General features: G+C 37.2%; 1 protein-coding gene across 1 annotated transcript in view; it reads left to right on the forward strand.

Annotated features, from left to right (window-relative positions):
- The first annotated feature begins 2,164 nt into the window (after nucleotides 1-2,164).
- The window catches only part of LOC105838753 (limbic system-associated membrane protein), a 78,899-nt gene continuing 58,927 nt past the window's right edge, over nucleotides 2,165-22,136 (forward strand). The window contains exon 1 of the mRNA XM_012684531.3: nucleotides 2,165-3,086. The gene's annotated coding sequence lies outside the window, so the exon portion shown is untranslated. The remainder of the gene's footprint in view (nucleotides 3,087-22,136) is intronic.

Raw genomic sequence — 22,136 nt, forward strand, 5'->3', positions numbered from 1 at the left:
GAGGCAGGTGAAGGCTTGCCTTCGCCAATCCTGGGAGTCGGTTACCACGATCGTGCCGGAATATTGACAATAAAACGGAACCGTCGTTCATTCTCGTTACCGCGACAAATAATAATCCCGCGTCGGCGATGTCCGATGTAAGCCGAGAAAAACACTACGGGACACCGTATATCTCCGACCGGCTTTTATCGCGCGTTACCGGGGACAATACAGCGACCTAAAACTCACGGGGAGTAAGAGAGAGAGAGAGAGAGAGAGAGAGGCACGCCACTATCGTAAGAAATATTAAGGGTCAGCGAGAAAAAGAAGCCCGAACCGGATGTTTGAATGGTCCATAAAATACGATGGTTGAATTGGCCCGAGCTCTATGACGCGCGCCAGGATGTGAAAAATGTTCCGGCGGTGTCGCGATCGAAATGAAACGATCGCATTATTACTTGGGTGTGGTGGAAGTTACATCGAAGGTCTCAAGGTTTACCGCAGCTCTACGGAGCTTTACGCCCGATTCGCAATCGAATTCCCCCTTTTCTTAAACGAAACTACCGAGGCAACTGTTCAGTCGCGCGAATAAAATTACAGCGCTGAAAATTCCTGGTACAGAGATGTGATTTTCCATCGCGAATGTTTTTAATTTGACAGTCTCTCGTTAGTTAGAAAGAAATCTATGTTGATTATATTAATGTTAAAAAGAATTATGTCGTTTACGTACAGATAACGTATTGATGATTTTATAAATATTTATTTTGTTATTTTACGTTCGTGTGTACATATATATGTATTTTTTTTTTAATTTGTATTCATGATTTAAGCGATCATCGAAGTGCCGCGCGTTAATGAAGAAATACATGGTCTTGTATCTCACGTTTGCCGCGTTGTATCGGATAACGGACAACTCGTTTATTTGTCTTCCGGATAAAAATTCGGAATTTAGATTCGATCGAATATTTTTGCTGGTAACCTACTGTCTGGCGAACGTATGGTATGGAAAATGAAAAACTCGCTCTAGCCGGCGCTCGCGGCGTAGTTTTTCGAAGCTGGTGCACGAAAGCGTTTTTCCGAGGACGCTCGCGTACGACATTTTCGAGAAATTACCTCGCGCAATTTTCTACCCTTTCTCTCGTACCTTTCACTACCTGGGTAGTGAAATGATTTTGTATTTTACCAGCAAATTTGCAACCGTGACGTATACCGATACGGCGCTAGAATAATTTAACAAATTACGGTCCGTAAATTCCATTTCTATGAAATGTTTTTCGATAGAAGTACGCACATGTACGACTCGTACAGATTTGAAACTAAAATCGAATCTTTATTAAAATTACATCTAATTGTGTGAAGTTTAATAAAAGCGATTTGACGGTGACGCTTGTTTCTTGATTTTGTTTTTACAGAAAACATAGTTGTTCGCCTGTAGCATTGATTTCTGAATCGCAATCGAATAATTTGCGTTTAATCACGAAAATGCACATTTAAACAGAAAATAATAATAATAGTAGCAATAACTTGTCTGAATGTATATATTACATGCTTACAAATAATTATACGAATGATGCATATGAAACGTTAAATTCATTTCAACTGGTTTTATTTATTTTTAAACATAATAAAATATCCAGAATAAATATGTTCAACAAATATGTAGAATAATCTCTGGAAAGGCAAAGATTATTCTTTAAATCAAGCAAGCAAGAAAATTTCCTTTCCTTCACGAGGGGAATAATTTCTGGAAGAAATTTCTTCCAATTTCATTCGTTTTACTTGTTAATTTAAAAAGAACCGCCGAGAAAAACGCATTGAATTGAAGAGTCAAGAATGGTCTAAGCTAGAACAATTCTTAGGGTACCGCGTGTATCCCACTATTGACGGAAGAGGAGATCGCGACGCAAATAGAAAGGGGTAAGTGGCGAAGGACAGGCGGGTTGTAGAACATACACGCTTATATGGCGAGGAAGGGGGGGGGGAGAGACACGAAGGGGAGGCGCAAGGGAGGCGAGAAAAGAGAGTAGTGGTTTTCTCGTCAAAAAAGATGAAGTCAACGCGGTTTCGGGGAGGGCGGCTGCACACGGGGCCGAGCCCCGCGGCGCGGCGACGCGAGGGCGGGGGTGCGTTCTTTAAGGTAGGGGGCATGCGCGGGCGTCCGGGGGTGCAGAGCGGCTCTCGGAGGTTAGTCGCTTGCCAACATCACGACGTGCCGCTCGTGCCTCGCGATCGTCGGATTTACACGCATCCGTTCCTCTCCCCTTCACCACCCTCTCGTCGCGCCGCTGTCAGCCCCCGCGCGTCATCGGCATCCGATACGCCACCGGTCCGGTCCCGATCGATCGGAAGGGGGAGGATCGTCGATCTTTCTTTCGATTTACCCTTCGGCGAATAGAATCACGAGTCTCATCGAACTTTCGAATTTGTCGGAAACAGCGCGCGTGTATTTTTACGTGTGTGCGACGACAACGACGACGAGAGATCGCGCGCGTTTTTTTTTTTTTTTTCCCCGGGCGATGATGCGAAGGCAGTGCGCATCGGGGAAAGTGTTCCGATCGACCAGTTGAAATGTGGATCGTGCGATTGCGATCGCGCACTACAAAGGACGATTGACAGTGTAGTGACTTACCCGCCGGGACGCGTTTTGCTCTCGCTCGGGCGAACGTTTTGTTCCTCGGCGATCGACTGTGAATCACTTCGAACTGAGGTGATTGATCGCGGTGTGATGACAGGATGAACGTGGGCGCGGGTGCGCGCGTTCACTCCCAGGACCAGTTCTCGCGATTCGGATAAGTGGTACCGCCTCCTCGACGAAGAGCGATCGGTCGGCGCGGTTCCGCGGTATCAGCTGCGACCGCGGACCGGAAGTTACTGCACTGCGTGCGTGTTACGCCGTCATTGCGGTAAACGGCGCGTAAAAGTGCGCGTGGGACCGCTCACGGCGCAAACGGAAGGCCTGGTTCTGCCTCTTCTTTTTGAGTCGAAGAGGATTTCGCAGTGCGATTTCCCGGCGGCGATTTGGATGCGCATCTCGAGTACGCGATTGGGAACGCGACCTCGTCCTCCGAGGAGATTCGCCGCGTTCGAAAAGTGTAGTTCCGAGATCCGTAAGTGGAAATTCATCCGTTTCTTTTATGTCAGTGTGCACGGACGGTACCATTGAATTCTCCCTGTGAAGTGAACGTACGAGCTGTTTCAAAAAGGCGTGTCTATCGCGCTCTACAGCGAGATCTAATTCTCGAGTAATCTTTTCATTGACGGGGCGACGGTGGATGCCTAGCCATTGACCAAATCACTTAACTGAGTCCGTACACGGAAAGATTTTGCTGAAGCATCTAGAAATTTAGAAAAGTTAGATCTGAAAACAATTTTGCTACGTTATCAAAATAATTATGATGAACATTTAACCGTCAAGTTTTTTTTTAGATAATAAAATGTAGACCGATCTGTGAAAATTAATTTAAGATGAATCTTATCAGATCATAGCAGAGTCATTATGTTGATATTCTTGTGTGATTTTATAAGTTGAATAAGAATAGTAAAGGGCAAGGTGATATTACGACCCTCTCTCTCCTCATTTACATTTTGTATAGTGACTTTGTTAATAATCAATATTTTAAATTGCAAACTTGAACATTTTCACCTTTTCACTCGTACATTATATGCATAACTGCGAGTTTTAATCAAATCTATAAAGTATAAATCATAGAATTTCTGGCCTAGCGGAGATATTACGAGTAACTATAATACCATCTTCTCATCATGATATTAATGCTTAATTTTAATAATAATGATACTAACATCTTTTTCCATCTAACTCTTTTTTTCCTGTGAAAAATTGGTTGCGAAAAATAATATCTCAACTAGTGATCGAAATTAGAATCGTCTTTTAGATTGCAAAACCGTCATTTATTGCTTTTATTGTTAAAATTTCTATTCTTGTAGGGGTAGAGAGGGAGGGAGGGAGGGAGGAAGGAAGGGAGGGAGGGAGGGAAGGCGGGAGAGAGAGAGAGAGAGAGAGAGAGAGAGAGAGAGAGAGAGAGAGAGAGAGAGAGAGAGAGAGAGAGAGAGCCCCGAGAGAGAGAGAGAGAGAGAGATGAAGAGAGAGAGAGACTGAATAGATATTAGTGCTTGAGGAATAAAAAAATATTAGTGCTTGGAATAAAACATGTAACAAAAAAGTAAGAAAATATTTTAAATTAAAAATTTTTAAATAAACATACAAAATAAGTCGATTTCTAATAGTCTCTCACATAAAGTTTTAATTTGCATCGCAATATTAAAACTTTAAGCAACGTGCTCATAATTTTTGGAATTAATATCAAAAATTTTCAGCTAGATAATTTTGATGTTATCATTTCTCCCTGTAAATATGCTAACATTGGTATGCTCTTCTTATAATTAAATAATCATCATTTCATTCTATGATTTTAGTAGAAATTTTATTAAATATTATAATTTAATAATATAATTTTACTTTAATTAAATCTTATTAAATTTTACACAATGTCGTTCCTCTGTGAATGTATTTTAAGGCTGATTGTATTGAAGCGTATTCAGTGGCTAATATTAAACGAAGGGTACGCAATTGACATGCTAAATAACGTGCTAATAATCGCACAATGAGAGGCGTGTGTATCTGCATGAAGGATTAATGCAGACGTGGTTAAAAGGGTGCAACAATAATAGCAACAATTTTGGTAACGTTTTGGCATAATAATACCAATAGAACTCTTAATTCAACGGTGCACTTGCGATGTTGACAGACCGGCTGATAGATTGAAATACGCATTAATGCTTTATTACGAGCGGCGAGTAATAACATTTACGTGCGGAAATAGCAATGGGAAATTTTTGCTTGATCCTCTAATTGAATTTCACGCTATTTCCGCGCAACGACGTTGCGATGATGAGCGAGCGCGGAGGTGGTCCTCGATTTGCACTCCAGACGAAAAAAAAACGTAATACAATTTATCAGCAACGCCGTGCGAATTTCGGTGCCGAATATGCAATCGACTGTACACGCTGAATATGCAATGCGTTCTCAAACTTATATCTTTTACGGAAGGAATTTTATTGGAACGGCGCGCGCGGCTATCGGACGCTTTGCGCAATAAAAATGCTCAAAGCTAATCGATTATCCCATCGAGCCGAGTTTAGATCCTCCGTTTTTAGCTCTAGAGTTTCGAGTTTGTCTACGGATTTTGCGCCACTGAAATTATATTAGCCATGCAGAGAGGGACGTGATAAAATATTCGAGTTAATATAATATAACTTTAGTTGATCATGCTGAGTGTTAGACTTTTATTTTGTTTATAAGCGCATGAAAATTTTAGGGACAATTTTCAGCACGGACACGTTTAAAAATCCAGGTAATGTTTGTCTATCTTTTTTAGTTTTGACGTGGTATCTAGCGATATTAATGTGTTTTTTATTATTTTTTTTATTTAAAAATATTTAGTGAAACATATAATTTTACTTGTATCTACGTATATAAGTTACTTATAATTATATTTTGGTTACAATATAATGTTTCATCAAATGTAATGTGTAAAAGGTTCGCTTTAACGTTGGAACGAGAACGTGCATCTGCATTTCGATGCACCGGGCGATGATGTTTGAAAGAAACATGAGAGATCGCAACGGCTATTGTCACGTCCGCGACGGTATTTACGATATCGCGTACACGCGAAATAGGCGACTCGTCCAACAATCAGTTATATTTGTGAGGCGTAATTTCGCCAACTGTCGTACATTGATCGGGTGATCCCTGCCGTAGAAACGGACAATATTTTCTGACACAATAGAACTAGCCGTGAAGATTACGCGCGGCTTCGTTCGATAACGTGGCTTTGATGTTAAGCATAGAATTTTACCGTCTAACGGCTTTTCTGGACGATGTTTTACGTAACGAATCGTCCCCCGGGACGAGTTGCGAGTCCATCAGCGGGCGAGTCTGCAGCGGACTTGTTAAAACGAGTAATTAACAGGCGCCCATTATCGGCTTGTTGCGTGGCACTCTAGGGGTGTCAGCAATTCTTCATTGAAACGTTATTCAATCACCTGCATTACGTGCTCTACTCGTCACCATTTCTATCGTGAAATGAATCGATTTAGCAAATAAAAGAAAAAAAAAAAGATAGTAAAAGGCCCTTTTGATACGCAGTTATCTGATAACAACAGCTAGGGTAATAGAAGAGCAAGCGCGGAAAGAAACTCGTGATTAATTAAATCATATGTCAAATTAATTGTATGAATAATTTTTCGATAAGATTCGATTTCTGGGTAACAATTTAATTAGAGGGACAGTGGAAAGGATTAACTGAACCGTAATAAATTTCATGTTATTGTATTTTTTATAGCCGTAAGCAAAAAGATTGTTGTACAGTTTTATTTATATTTATTTGAAAAATGTTCGGTGTGACGCTCGTAAATGGATTTGATACTCGCTGCGAAATGAAACCCTTCTATAGGAGCAATTGATGATTTAATATTTTGGAAAGCGCAGACAACACGCCGGCGGAAATGACTTTGCTAAATCCCGATTTTGACGTTGATAAAATGGCGGCGAAAAAAACTCCGATCATTTGAAACAAAATATAGATATTATCATTATCAAGCTAAAAGTGGTTTACTCAAACTTTTAAGCAATGATAAGGATTGTAATAATATATTGATAAAAAGACACTAAAAATTTCTTGTAAAATTAAAATTTTATGCAGCGAAGGAAGCCTTTTAGGAATCAAGAACATTTCAAACATTACATATAAAAACTCAAAAGTTTAATATTTATGTGAATATATTACGTTCTTGTCATGATGTAACAATCAAATTACTACAAACAACAGTCTACAACGACGGTTCCAATAGAATTTATGTAGCGTTAAAAGTGCGGTTTACCTTCTCAGGGATATTGGCTTCAAAGACGCTTCTAGCGATCCTACGCGTTCGCTGTGTATAATGCAGTTATGCAAATTAAATTAATAATATAATGCTGCTGGGGCGAACCAACTGTACTGGATCGCGATCTAATTGTTTCGCGGGTCATACCGATGACGGGGTCTATGAGAACGGATCGTGCGGGAACGGGAGGGAAGGAGAGAGGAGGCGCAATTAATTACTTTGATTATGATTAGCCGTGCGTTATGCAAATCGCTTACAGAGGTAGATGCACGACCGATATTCGGCCACTTTACTAATTGCTCTTCGATTTGCAAGTGGTTTTAACGCGTGTGAATTAGTGTGAACACAAAACTCAGTTCAAACACACTCGTTATTAAGTACGCATCATTATCCTGCGTGATCGTAGAAATAATCTAAAATCATCAAGGTGAAAGCAAAGCAGGGCAAAAGCACATTTTTGTATTTGTTAATTCGTTCATTAACTTCTTGCAATTCGATGATTATTTGCTTGATTAAAATACACTAGATTAACGCCTGAAGACAACATCTGGATTTCGTAATCTACGTATGTATGCTTAAACAATTACAATTATAAATATAAGTAAATATTTTCCATATAATCTTTTACATTTTTTGTGCTAAGTAAATTTTATAATTAATTTGTCAAATAACAAATTAACAAATTTTAAATTTATAAAATGATCGTTACGTATTAAATATAAATTAAATATATATTTATCGAAGTCATGCGAAGAGATGAATCCAAAGAATTATTCACGCAACTGCAAAGATTAAGCAAAATCGGCACGAAATTTCTATGGTGATAAATTTAATATTACGTCGATGCCAAGCTTGTGTTGACATGGGCAAACAGCTTTTTAAAATATAAACTTCGGTGAAAAATTGTTTCTTGCAGATTTCATATTTTTGTTTTATATTCTTTTTATAAAGCATAGAACATGCTGTTAAAATTTGTACAAAAAATCCGGGAATACTCTGTATAAATTAGGAAAAAATACACACATTTTCTCTCTCTTTCTCTCTACATCAAATATTACATCAATAGATTAAACAAATATCCTAATGATATATAATATCAGTGATATAAACAGATTCACGATAATTACAAACAATAATTACAATGAATAGCCCAATTCCATGTAGCCACAGTCCACATTTTGTAATTCCGTTTCGATGCTATGATTAATCAATCACCCACTAGAGGCTGCTGATCCCATTTCAATAGATTCCGTTTTCCGCGATTATAATTCAAAGCGTTATCGAGTCACCGAGCGAGTAACTTACGGCGTGACAGCCGAGGTAATGCGGAATGAGAAGATGATCGATTAAGCTATTTTCAAGTTTCCCGATACCGCGCGCACGCTTCGCAATTCAAATTGCGCGAGACTGATGCCGCGCGTCTCATTTTCTCCGGACGTGAAGTGCCAAGAGATACTCGAGGAGATGATCGACTGTGCCCCGCCGTTCTCTTTCGTCTTTGTTAATTCCAGCGTACGCGCGCGCGCGCGCGCGCATGTGTGTATGTGTAATACACCTAGACCGCTATGGCGTTCGTTTCCCCGACAGAGTTAGGACCTGTCCATTCCCCGTACACGCTCGACACAAATGCGACCCGTAGGAGCTAGGCGTCATAAAAAATTCCATTTCGCGTTGGCTCACGAGAGGAGCAATAATGGCATACTCCCCCTTTCCACTCGGATTTCTTTTTTTTTCCTCTAATGTTGTGACACGACCGACAAGAATTACAGAGAGGGACACGAGCGTCCGTTTTTACGCGAGACGTGTCGTCGTCCGTCAGGCCGGTGATCATAGGAGATCATGAAGAGAATTCCTCTCGCTCTCGTCGCGTGACGTGCGGTGAAAGATGATAACGTAATGAAGAGGGTTTATTCATAAAATAAATATTACGAATTCCTGCGTTTTATTATGAAGAGGAAAAGAAATAAAATGACTCGATAATAATGTGGGCGCTGTAATTGGAAAATTTTTACAGATGCTAATCTAATTTATTATTGACAGATGGGATGCGAATTTTACGTATGTGCGTGTGTGCGTGCGCGCGCGTAATTCGTATAACGCGTTATGAATTTTACGTCCGTAAATGTGGATAATGTGAACGCGCGGAATGAAAAGTTATCGATGAAAAAGCCTTTGGGTTTTTTTATTCATCATACAAACACGTCAGCCGTGAAATTATTTGCGCTACAAAAGATTCACTTTGGGTACATATACGCGCTTTTACCGCGTATTTCCTATCGCGTTCGCTGAATGCGCGTAGTCAATTAATAAAATCACATTTCATATATTAAACAGCAAATGTAACTCTCGAAGTTGCGAACAGAGCGCGCACGAAGTTATCGCATGCAGCGCGACAAGTAATTTTCAGTAATTTCAGTCTTCTCGATACATTTTGCGTAACGTCGGATTCGACATCGAAATGAAAATCAGGTCGCAAAGTCATCGTCCAGTGAAGTAGAGCAGAGATTGGGCTTTGCGCGGCATCATGTCGATGAATATGCTGTGTGTATGTGTGTGCGTGTATATATATATATATATATGTGTTGTGCTGTTAAATTCCTAAACGCAACGTATTCCGCTGGGAGCTGACGATAAAAATTACAGCACGCTGGAACGTGGTGCGCGACTTAAGTTTTGCTGAACATATTAAAATTGCACTAGCCGACGTTGCAATTCTTCAGAGGAAGATTATTAAGAGTAATGGCTTGTTCTCTAACATTTATGCGGCTTGTGTGAGAGTGTACGAAGTTGTACGCGTATCTTTCTGCATTCTTTAAAGCGCGCGAGTACGACTGCCCGACGCGTCAAAAAATCATCGATGTATCGCCGTATTACGACTAATGTGTACTTACCTCTATTAGATTTACAACATTCCGTTAGAGCTTCATGTAGATTACGGGCGCACAATCGCGTAACTTAAATTATCCTCAAAGCGAACAAATCTGTCGTAAAAATGATCGTATAAACGGTCTTTCGCAGATTAAGATATTCAAGTTTCTTAAACGCAAGAAATTGGACAAATAAATTCATAAATGTATTATCGTAAACTCGAGATATGATGTTTCTTAGTTGCGCGCCCGCTGCAAGAAACTTCGTTCAGTGGACTGTAATATTCCATTGCTATCTGACTATAATTTCCGGCCGAGTGGAAACGCTAGCCGCCCACATACATTTTGCAGAGTGCGGCCGAATGCGAGCGAGTACTTTGAGCACGGTCGTAATTCAATTATCGAAAGTTCGCCGCTCTACTCGAGGAAGTTGTCCAAAAGCTTTCACTGTAAATTTCTTTAAATTTTATATACATATACAACTTCGTGTCTTTTTTTTTACGCTTTCAATATCTCATGGCTTTACTTGATACAACATTACGTTGCTTGCTTTCGGTTAATACATGTATGTTAATAACATATTCATGATGTATATGCAACATAACTGATGTCTAACCGCAGTACTACATTAAATTTATTCAACACAATATTAATATGTAATTAATTTGATTAGAGTTTATACTGAACAGTGTTTATTCAGGAGATGTGTATAGAATTCGTAGTATATTTAAAATAATGATGTTACATTCACGCCACTCTACGTCAGATGTATTATATATAGAAATTTCGCCTCAATAATAATTTAACTTCTAGCGTCTAATGTGCAGGTTAAGTTCATAATGCCGATACTATAAGCACTAAAATTTTTGACAAAGATATTACGAGCACGAATACGAGAATCGTGCTTTGTTAATAGTTTGCGTCTTTCTCGGGGCAACTTTGTATTTACTTAAGCTTTTCATATACCGCTGTTTGCTTTAACGCTTTTGAAAGAGAAACACTGCAGGCGAGCGCACACCGTGTCGAACCGAGTGCATTTATCGTGTTTTACTTCAACATATGACAAATGTTATGATTCACGCAACTAGAAATAATTAGACGGGGCGGAATTTTTCCGTACCGTCCGTCGAATCGTCAAAATTATTCAACAGAATTATCTCGCTAATGTTGTTAAATTTAGTGTTTCAGCGATTATCGAGCTGCTCGCTCATTCGTATATTCCTATTCACCAAGAAACAGTTAACAGTCGATTGTTAATGCACGAGAAATCCGGATTAAGGCTCGATTAAACAGTAAGGATTATCGTTAATACACATTGCGGGGATTATAACGCTGATTCATAAAACGAAATGCCCGGGATGGAGCGAAGCAGAGGCAGAACCGTCGGCGTTGTCATCGTCGTCGGGCTAAGAATTTTGTTCTTGTCTTTGTATAATCAAACCCCGTTTGCCCGGGGCGCGTCGCGGGGAACTGCGCCGGCGGTTCCCCAAGGTAGGAAGAGAACGACTTTATCAAAGGTACATTACTTATTCCCGCCCCATTGAATTAAACGTCCTCCTTGGACACCGGTTACGGCGGTCTCGGGTGAGACCCCCGATGCCAGTTGCTGTTAGACTTACCTTTGTCTCTCGCGGCGAGAGAAATGTACACCGTACATCCGCAATTTGCGCCTTGTTAGCTGAAAACGCAAATCTCTTCTAATTGTCATAGTAAGTATCGAAGAAGAAGAAGAAACACTACGCGAGCATCCAAGTCCGTGTAACGTAATTACATCGAGGCGAAACTAAACTCGAATAGCCCGGTCTTATCGAGCGGTTATTGTTATCGCGCGGCTTAATTTCCTCCGTCTCTGGCAGAGGTGATTTGCATCGTACTTGCTCGCTGGCAGATCATTATCAACGGCTGACAAAAGAGCCACTATAAATGCTGACGCATCGGCTGATACAACGTTAATCGGCCGCGCAAACCTACATTTCATTCACGTGAAACGTCTACGCGCAATTATAGATGCCCAAAAAAGATATCGAGGATTCTTAGTAAAATTTAAATAGGTTTTGATCTCTCGAAACGTAATGTATTTTAACAAAGCGAGTATTTTAACAAAGTTTCTATCGGTTATAAGTAGCGAGGAGATCGTTAAAATGGAACGAGCGACAGTCAAAGATAATGGGGAGAACGAATTGCTACGAGTGCAATAAGAATCTTGGATTCTAACGGCATTTTTTACAAGATGATGGCAGTGTTGTCATTCTGAAAATGTTCTTTCGCCTTCGATGAGCAGAACATACTAACGTGAGCGTACGAATTAAAATTCAAAAATTGCAAGTGTTATTATTTGCAAGATTTAGCACATCAAAATTATACATGATATTTTTAGGGGACAATAAAATTTAAAAACGTAGTAAAAAGTTCAATAATTTAAATGGTAAAAAATAAATGATATAAAATAGTATTTTTTAGATATCATGTAAGAGATATGAAGTTAAATTAAATAATAAATTAAGAATTGTTAAAATTTACATTAACCTTTTTTTAGTCATCAAAATCTGTCTCGAAAATGGCGTTCTACTTACTTAATTGTATTATTATTCACATTATGTGTGCTAATTTCATTTATTATTGTAAATAATAGACATAATATAATTAATAGAAAAGCTTCTCGTTATAAAGGAATTTTAGAATCTTAAATTAGGACTACGTTACGTAACATCACGTATGGTGTGGATCTATCAATGCGCGATATTATCGATAGTAGCAAACGCAATGCGGCATATCTCCTGGTTTCGGTTGAGTTACGATTAACGCTTAGCTGTTACACATTAATAAAACATAAAGAAAATCTCGATATTGTGCGCAATTTATCAAATGCACTAAAGCGTAAACATTATTAATATATAATGGCATTGCATGAATTACGATGATTTTCAATTTTCTTTGATTTATACAGCAACGATGTACCGCATTGTGTTTATCCATATCCAACATGTCGGTGAGAAAATGACAAACGATTCTAATACAATCGATATTTTCAGTCGTACTATTTATAATTAACACGATTGAACACGATATATCGTTTCCGTTTGTATATCATAGCGATGAATTAGTTCCTTCACATATTCATATTAACAAAACTTTGTGAATATATAAAATATTAATTGTTGTATATTTGTGACTGATTGACGTCATTTTTCACATTTTTGCACAAGACTTGGCATCTTTAATTCGATGGAGAAGGAAAATGTGTTGCATTCAATTTACTGAAGATAATTCTATTAGCGTGTGCTTAACATTTTTTCGCGAACGCTGTCTCTTCAATTGCTTGTGATTCTCGCGTTACCGTTGCGCTAATATATTCGAGATTGCAAAACGTGTTCCTGACTTTTTGTATTCATGAAGGGTCACCTCTCATTGTACGCGTGAGGATTTATACCCGAATGAAGCATAAGTAAAGGAGAACCGGACGACGAAAGAGGGTAAAATTTATTATGCTCGGACATATCCGGGTGCCGTGACACCCTTAAAAAAAGTGCAATGTATAGTTATGTCCAACCTCGGATCTACAATGGAATGCCAGTGTTACGTCGCGGTTTTATTTTAATTGTCACGTCGGATGGCTCGCGTGCATAGTCAAAACTTTGAGGAAAATTTTGAAATAATGATGCAATATCACAATGAGAACATGCAAATTAAATTATTGACATATTTTCAACTTTGCTAATGATATTACATAATGTACAGGATATAATAGGATATCGTTACTATTGCGTTAATTATAAAACGAATCTGAATTACGATACTAATTACAAATGAAAAATCCAATAAAATTACAAAAGTCTGGATGCGTAAAAATTAAAATAATAATATGGACAAATTGATAAGATAAATACATGAGATGATTAATAACTTTTGTATATACATTCCTTATAAGGAATTTGTTCTTCCTATATTGACTTAGTTTCCACGAAGCTGTGCTTACATTGTTCGTGTCTAATGTCAGCGAGAGACATGTATGTTATCTCTGTTTGCTTTCGCGAAATGAGACACGATATGACGACGTTTGTAATTCCGTCTGATCTTGACTTCGCGGAACTGGTATTTCTCCCCCGGCGAGTGTAGAAAAAATATTAGCAGCACGTAACGTGAAGCGATACGCCATTTCCGAAGGACACTCGAATGCACGAACTACCGTCGGGTTCAATTTCCCGGGAATGAAGATGGAGCTTACTCTCTCTCTCTCTCTATGTTGTTACAGCGCTACTGCACGTCCCATATCATCCCGGGTTCGCTATCATTGCATTCGCCAACGGCGAAAGCGTCGGGCTTGCTCGATAAATCTTTCGTACATATTGATATCGCCATTGATTAAATCGTAGTCGTAATTAAAATTAAAGCACGGTGAAACGTACGGGGGTATACGTCGGTAACTTGATCGGAGTGGACGATATTTTTTGACGTACGTCTGAATGCGACCTGATTTTTCGAAAATTCACCGAGGAATTTAAATAAAACTACTGTGCACTTTTTATTCAAATAAAACTCCGCGATAGTAATTTTAAATTCGCAAGTTTCAATAACATTCAGATTTATTAACTCGCATAAAACAACTACCATGTTCGATTGCAAATGTTAAAATACAAGAACTCTCCTAGTTGCTCATTTTCATTTTCATCATATTCATAGAACCAGCATTAAGTTGTCAAAAAGCTTTCACATTGTCACAAAAAAATAGAATGGTGAAAAATAATGATAAAATTTGCAAAATGAAACGAACATTTTCTCATTATGTAACTTTTACATTTGTTCCATGGATGTGAAACTTGCGGAAAATAAGTCGGGCTATTTTATAGCGCGATTGTAGATGGTATGTAAATTTAAATTTGAATTTATAAATAATTTTGCAGATTTTTGGTTGTCTTTCTACAATAGTACAGTAAAACGAATATTAATCGTTTTACACATCATAGATATGCTTTATGAAAGCAATCTTAATCTGAATTTTTTAAGACGATTATTTTTGTGGACCAGATTTCATTTTTTTGCAATTATTATAGCCAATAAGGAGAACAAAAATGCTTCTGGAATAACCTAACAAATTTAAATATTATTTTTATTTTTTAACTAGGAAGTATCAATTATAAAAATTTGAAAAAAAAATGTTAAAGATACTACGTTTCGCCAAAAATTAAATTAAAAATTAATACTGTATTTGAATTAGTTTGTTATTCAGAGCATTTTGTATAATAAATTCTGATTTTTTTTTAGCCAACGGAACTTTGATTTTTTTTAGTCACTGTAATCTTTACTTTCACAGAATATTTGAATATTCAAGACATGTACTTTGTAAAGATAATTTAAAAACGTACAGAGGGAGGAGCGAGAAATAACTGTAACGGCATAAATTTCTTCTATAAATTGTTTTAATGGTGTATTTTCGCAAATGAAACATGCTTGAGTTAAATATAACCATTTAAAGTGTGCTGTAAATTTCATTACGTATCTTGTACAAAGGTGAATAAAGATTGCATATGATGAAAATAATACCAGTATGCTTTTAATTTTTACGCTTGGTTAATTAACGTAAATTAACTTACATGCAAGTATATTAGAAAATTTTTATAATTTTTTATATGTTACAAAATACGTGGATAATTAAAAAAAAAATTATCAAAACGATGTAAATTTTTTCATGAAAATGAAATTTTTCCTTCCTATGTAGTCATACGATCACTTATCTTAATGCACATTACTACAACATCATTCAAGCTAAAAGCGTGGAAGTGTAGTTCTTCCTCACTTGGAAAAATCGATGTGCAGCTCCGATTTTCTTTTTATCCATTTGACATCTATTTTATTTCCGCAAACCACTAATGCTTCAACAATTCTTTGCTTTCGGATCCGCTAGGGATTGTCTTACAACCGCAGAGGGAATGATAAAATTTGTTTTCGAAATTCTTTGTACTTTGTTCTGTAATATCCGATCGCTACAGTTGCATTTGACAAGTTGTCAATAGGATATTTCCATCTGCATCGGTTCTATTTGGACAAAGTATAACAGTAACTAAATTCAAAATACTGAAGAACGAGAGAGACAGAGAAGGGGCGGGAAGAGATATGCTATGCTATTACACACAAATACAACATAAGTGTTTATCTTAAAACAATATTTAAAGTGTTTTCCAAATTAAGTTAAAACTTCTATTTGAATAAAAATCTATATTACTATCTGAATAAATTGTTCAAAATACATTCGCGATTATGCAAACGTAGGAGTCTGGAAAGATACAACGATGTTCTGTCTATAAATTGCAAAAATACACTATTGCTAAATTATGTTATCTTTGTGCAGGTAAAAATTATTAATTTTTTACGTTACGTCCTATTAGTAAATCCGAGGTATAAGATGCAAATTTAAATAAATATATTTAGAATAGAACATTTATAAATAGCAGTAGTAAAAAGGAATAGACAATATTTGTAATTAAAAACTCGTGGTCGAGATGCGAATATGTGAAAAAAACAACGAACGCAGAAAGGCGGTCAAGCATAGGAAAAGGGATTGGGAAGACGAGATGGAGGAGGAAGGGTTAGTATCTCCGGGAAAGTGACCTCACGCTACTAACGAGAGAAGGAGGACAGGGGGCACAAAATAAGGGGGAAGTATGCGGAAGAGACTGCCCTTTGCATAACGTGCACCGACCTACAAGCCCGCCGTGGGGAACGTATTATTGCAATTTCACATGCAAAAGTTATTACACGAAATTGTCTGAAAATTGCACCCCGGCTCAGCCGCGCTTGTCCTCCTTCGCCCGCTTCGCCTCCTTTTAAAATAAACCGGCGTTTGCACTTTCCCGCCCGGTTTCCGCAAAATACACACGAAACGGACTTATCTCCCGCGTCGCAGAGCGTGGTCCAAGCCGCGAGTGGTTACACACCCGCGACGTTAAATCCAGTTCAGGAAATATCGTCGCGCGAATCCTCCGTGATATTCGGCGGGCGACGTTTACAGAAAATGTATCCGCGCCGCTTGCAATCCCAGCAGATTTGTGGAAAAAATTCCCCACGCGCTGCAGCGTACGGTGTACGGGTTACACGGTGTCTGTGAATTTTGCCTGTTTGTCGCGTTTCATATATTTGATCAAAATCTAGGGAGTGAGAGTTACACCGGCTGAAATGCGTGACGCAAACGTAAATAGTAATACGCGATACCGAGGATATTGTTTCGCGCGCTCGTGTAGATATATATAATGTATTTAATGAGGACCGTGGCATTGATATTTGAAATTTATGGTGTTTCCACAATGAAAGGCTAGATAGACCGTCGTTTCATTGTTATTATTATACCCGATATGTGGAATTATGTAAATTGATCAACTATGAGGGATTAGATGTAAATAGGTAATATTTAATTGTAATTATTCCGCAAGCACACACACCGATGGATTTATGTGTCGGCAAAGTATTAAACAAATCTCGGCAATTTCTTTTTAGCGCACGAAAGAGAGAGATAGAATTCAGAATATTATATTTGCCTTTCCGATATCGATTATTCTCTCCCGGTCCGACTTGACTTCTCTTCGCGAGGATATCCTTTGCGAGGGGAGTCCTGAGACATACCAGATGGCGTGACGAATATCGCGTTCGACTTGTAATTACGACCACGGGATATAACGTGGATAATCAAACGGTCAGACGTTTCCATTCCCAGAGGAGATTCACCCTCCTGGTGCTGCCGGAGGCTCACATACGATTCCAGCCATCGAAATCGAGGGTTGAATAGTTAAACTTAAATATGTCGGAGTAGTGTTGCCCTTTCATTTAAACGATCTGATTGGAAGTCGGGTTCATTTGCAAAATGTATGTGTTTTTTCTTCGCAACGCCGGCATTAACATACACTGAGAAAAGAAAGTTGTTGATTTGACTAAATTTTTCAACTTAATTAAATTTCTTTAATTTAACTATTTGTGTATTTTAGTCAAATATATAAATACTTAAATTAAGGTTTATGTATTTTATGTATTTAAGTTATTTGCATAAATACTTGAACTGAAAAAAATTAATCTAGTTGAAAAATTTAGTCAAATTAACAACATTTTTTTCTCAGTGTATATTATTAGAGGCTAGTGGGGTTTAACGATGCGACAGATAGATGCAAACCCGAGTGACCGCATTAACGGCAGACGTAAAATGCCGCTCTTCATCGAGCGATTCTTATCGGTTTTCATGCTTGAGCTGTTCGTGTATATAACCAGTAATTCGATTTATCGCCGAGTATTCCGTCTCCTTAAGCTGTTGCATATGGCGCGGACGTTTCGAGAATGCGAGCGCGTGACAAATGAATTATCTCGAGTTTCTTTTCATTGCATCAACACTTGCAAAAATTGACTTTCCCTCGTTGAATTCTCGGCGACAATAAATTGTATCCGGATCGTTTTTCCTTTTTCCTTGCGAAAATGTATAAGATTTCGAGGCGAGTGAAGCTTAAATTTTCGCGCTGCTTCAATTTTCTAAATGCGTACCTTCCAAGATGTCTGTTTCGCAGTTGAAACTATCACTACTATGTTTGATAATAATATATATTGTGAGATAACAAATGCTTTTACATGATAACAATTTTGTATTAAAACGTCATTTATGTTATTTAATTTTCTTACAATTATGATTTAAAAAAAAGCAATTAATTTTGTTTTTTTTTGCAAATATGCTTGGAATTACATAACAATCAGTTCGTTTGCGATGTAATCATTTGCAATGTATATATAATGTTAAAATCTATACACGTTTTAAAGTGGAAAGTTATTTATTTTTTTACATTTGTGAGAAAAATAAAAACTTTCTATATTTAGAATCCTTTCTATATTTAGATCATGTAAAGATAAATATATTATGCAATAAAGTACGTTTTCACGACATCGGTCATGGTTATGCGCATCGTATCGGAAAATATTCGAAGTTTAGCTAGAAGTATGGATGTCCGATCTACCCATAAATTGACTGTACGTGGCACGGTCAGTAAATCGATACGTGAGAGTACACGTTGTAAGAATATTTTACTCCGTGCCATGTCATTGCACTGTAAAGTTGATAAGTGCAGTTAGATGATATTTGTATAAAAATTATACAATTAAAAAGAATTAGTTTGTCGTTATTTAAATTCGGTTAAAGAAACAAATTTGTAATTTGTTTTAGATCCAGTAATTTTTGATGCAGTTTTCGTTAATTGATGAGAGACAGCAATCAATGATAAACAAGCTATATAATTATTCTTGACTTTTCAAAATTTTGATTATTTTAAATTATTAAAGATATTATATATCTCTTGTATATTTCTTTATCGCCTTAATTTACAACACTTTTATGTTTGGATTAAATTCAATTGTGTTTCACTCTTAGACCCGTAAGAAGGTGCAGAAATTAATAGGAGGATTAATCATTAGGGCTTTTTTTAATTTGCATAAATTTATGTAGATAATCTGTAGAGTATTTTTGAAAACCTGCCAAGAACGGAGATTCTTAGTTCGAAGAAATGAAGGCCTGCCGCCGTAAATTCTGTTATCTTAAGAAATCCCCGCAGCGCGAATTGCTCGTAAACCTCCCGAGATTTTTAATTATCGTTAACGCGGTAATTTTGCCGGCACACAAATCAAAACGATAATGCACCTAGCGATAAACGATTATATTTGACAATAAATTATTGCTTTGTGCCTGTTCTAATTTTCCGGTAGGTGCACTCGTAACGACTCGCGATGTCACAATTACTGAAATATGGACGTTTAAGTACTTTCATATTAAAGGCTCGTTTAAATTGTAATTGTAAAAATTCCAACTGAATCGAAAAAGTATTTAAGAGATTATGAAATTATTTTAAAATAATACAGATAAAATGAAAATTGTAATAAAGCTCAGTGTGATTTCTCGTTTAACGTTTGATGTAGCGAAAAAGAATATTTAACAAGTTTTCATTAGAAAGAGTTTTTTTTTTTCATCCGTTACTTTCCAAATTTAAATAAATACTATTATAATGAACTTTAACTTTAAAGAAAGCTCACAATTTTGCATTACGTAGCGAATCGTTTACGATATAATGAAGCTTCGATAATTTATTTTTGATCTGCTAAAGTTTGCAGCGCGCCAGAATTATGGAATATTATTGGATTAAAATTAAACTTGGGTTAAAGAGGGAATAAAAATTCTATTCTTTAAATTAAATTCTGGAAAAAATTATCATAATCCATATTCTATAATTTTCCGAAGTAAGAAACGATTACTAACTAAGTTGTTCCTCGAGAAACTCCTCGTAGGAGCAATTAAAAACTATCATTCCGCAAACGTTGATAATGAATTTTCATGCGTCGCATTATTACAATCAAAATCGTTTAATACAATCGTTCATTCAACGACACTGGCGGTTTAGAGAAATAATAATAACGAGATTATCGGTGAACAGTTATAAATGAGCGAACACCTGATTGCAGGATAACGGGCGATTCAAATGCGATAGATGCCGCAAATGCGCAAATAAATATGGCAAATTTTATCGCGTGCACATAAATTGGAGTGGTGTTTCGGCACAAAATAGGATGCTGGCAAGGGAAGCGCATTCGCTAAGAGCATTTGCACAGCGCGCGTACACGGTGGATGATAATTATCCGGCCGGCGATTTTTCTCTCTCCGCGCGTTACATTGTGCTGCACGTAACCATACGCACAACGAAGCCCGCTGAATTAATGCAAATTTATGCTCGCATGCTTACGCGCGACCTCCGTTGTAAGCCGATCGGCTTATCGTCGACTTACGGGCCGTAGGGGCAAATAAAACGCGAAAATTAGCACGTTGCTTCTTGTAGGGCAGTACTCTACGATTGAGAATCGGAAATTCTAGTGAGTCATATGATGAGTGTGTTCTATTTTCGAACTCGCGTAAAGTTCAACTCAGCTCGCGTGTGTTTGTCGCAAAATTTCCTAATAACGTCGAACAGTTATTTTAAGATATTTGTAATGTAATTGGTTTTTATTAACTCTAACGCTTTATGCTTTATTTTATCGACACCGTTAACACGCGCAACAATCGTAAAAGTTTTCGTGCGAAATGTATCGAAAAATTTTGACAGCAGTAATAAAATATTAGGTTTTATATTTCTCTGTCTATTCATAACAGTTTTTTTGTACGCGCAAATGAGAAAGAAAAAATTTCGATATTGATGATAACAAATTAAATGCAAGATAATATTTTTAAAGAAATCACTTTCCGAAATTGTAGATGTAATAATAAAACTATACATTTTATTGCTGGATTAAATTTTTGTATGAATATTTTAACATTCAACTTCGAGGAAGATTTTCCAGCTTAAAAAGATGAAGAATAATTTTTTTATTTGTGTATCTTTTAACACAGGAGCTTTTGGGGGGCATTGCTATCTTTAAAATAATAAATAATAAACAAAATTTAAAAGACTAAAACAATAATTTATATAAAATCATTGATTTTCTTTACGATATTGATATTGAAAAATTTGAAAAAGAATTGTTTATATTAATTTCTAATAATGATTTAAATATAATAACAAGGGCTTTGCTACATTTTTCACTAAGGTGACATATTTAAAAAAAGAATTGTATAATTTAAAAACTTTTATAATCTCACACGATATTACACGGTAAAACTTTATTTTCTATATTCCAAAATAATGTTTACATGAACTCCGTTGGTTTCTTACAAATATGGTTTAAAACATTTTTTTATTCTGTTTACGATAAAATTACCTAAAACTCTCTTTTCGATAAGATTTTAATGTTATTCTTTTAAATTAAAAAAATTATACGGTTAAAAAATTGAAAAAATTCAGGCCTATGTATTAATCATAAACTTATTCTCAAAAGTTGATCAATTCCTTATGTTATATGAAAAGATTGAAGAACCTTCGTAATTCCGCTATCTCGGTACCCGAGTAATTTGATTGATAAAAGAGCGAAAGTTCTTAACCCTCGGGATATAATTGCAGATCTCGAAGAGACACACACGTTGAGAAACAAGCGCTGGGGAATGGTCAACAATAAAGCGGGGTGAGCCCGTATCATCGTTGTCATCAACGTAGGAGAACCCCGTGACCCAAGACGAATAAATTGCGTACAGCGTTGTACACGATTGCCCCGGGCTCAAGTTCTCCGTTACACAATTATTCGTACCGTAAAACACGCTCACGCGTGCACGCGCTTACACGCGGCGGTTAATAAAACGCGCGAGACAGATTCTGTGTGCTCAGAGGATAATCCGTCGAGCGCATCTGTCGGCCTCATAAAGTATTCCTCGTCGTGTCGAGACCCCGAGAGGACGGGTAAGCCGTGGTGCGGCAGCGAGCTGCGGTTAGTCATCCGTGTCAAATGGGCAAA

The sequence above is a fragment of the Monomorium pharaonis genome, chromosome 7 (assembly GCF_013373865.1).
Source record: "Monomorium pharaonis isolate MP-MQ-018 chromosome 7, ASM1337386v2, whole genome shotgun sequence".
NCBI classification, from domain to species: domain Eukaryota; kingdom Metazoa; phylum Arthropoda; class Insecta; order Hymenoptera; family Formicidae; genus Monomorium; species Monomorium pharaonis.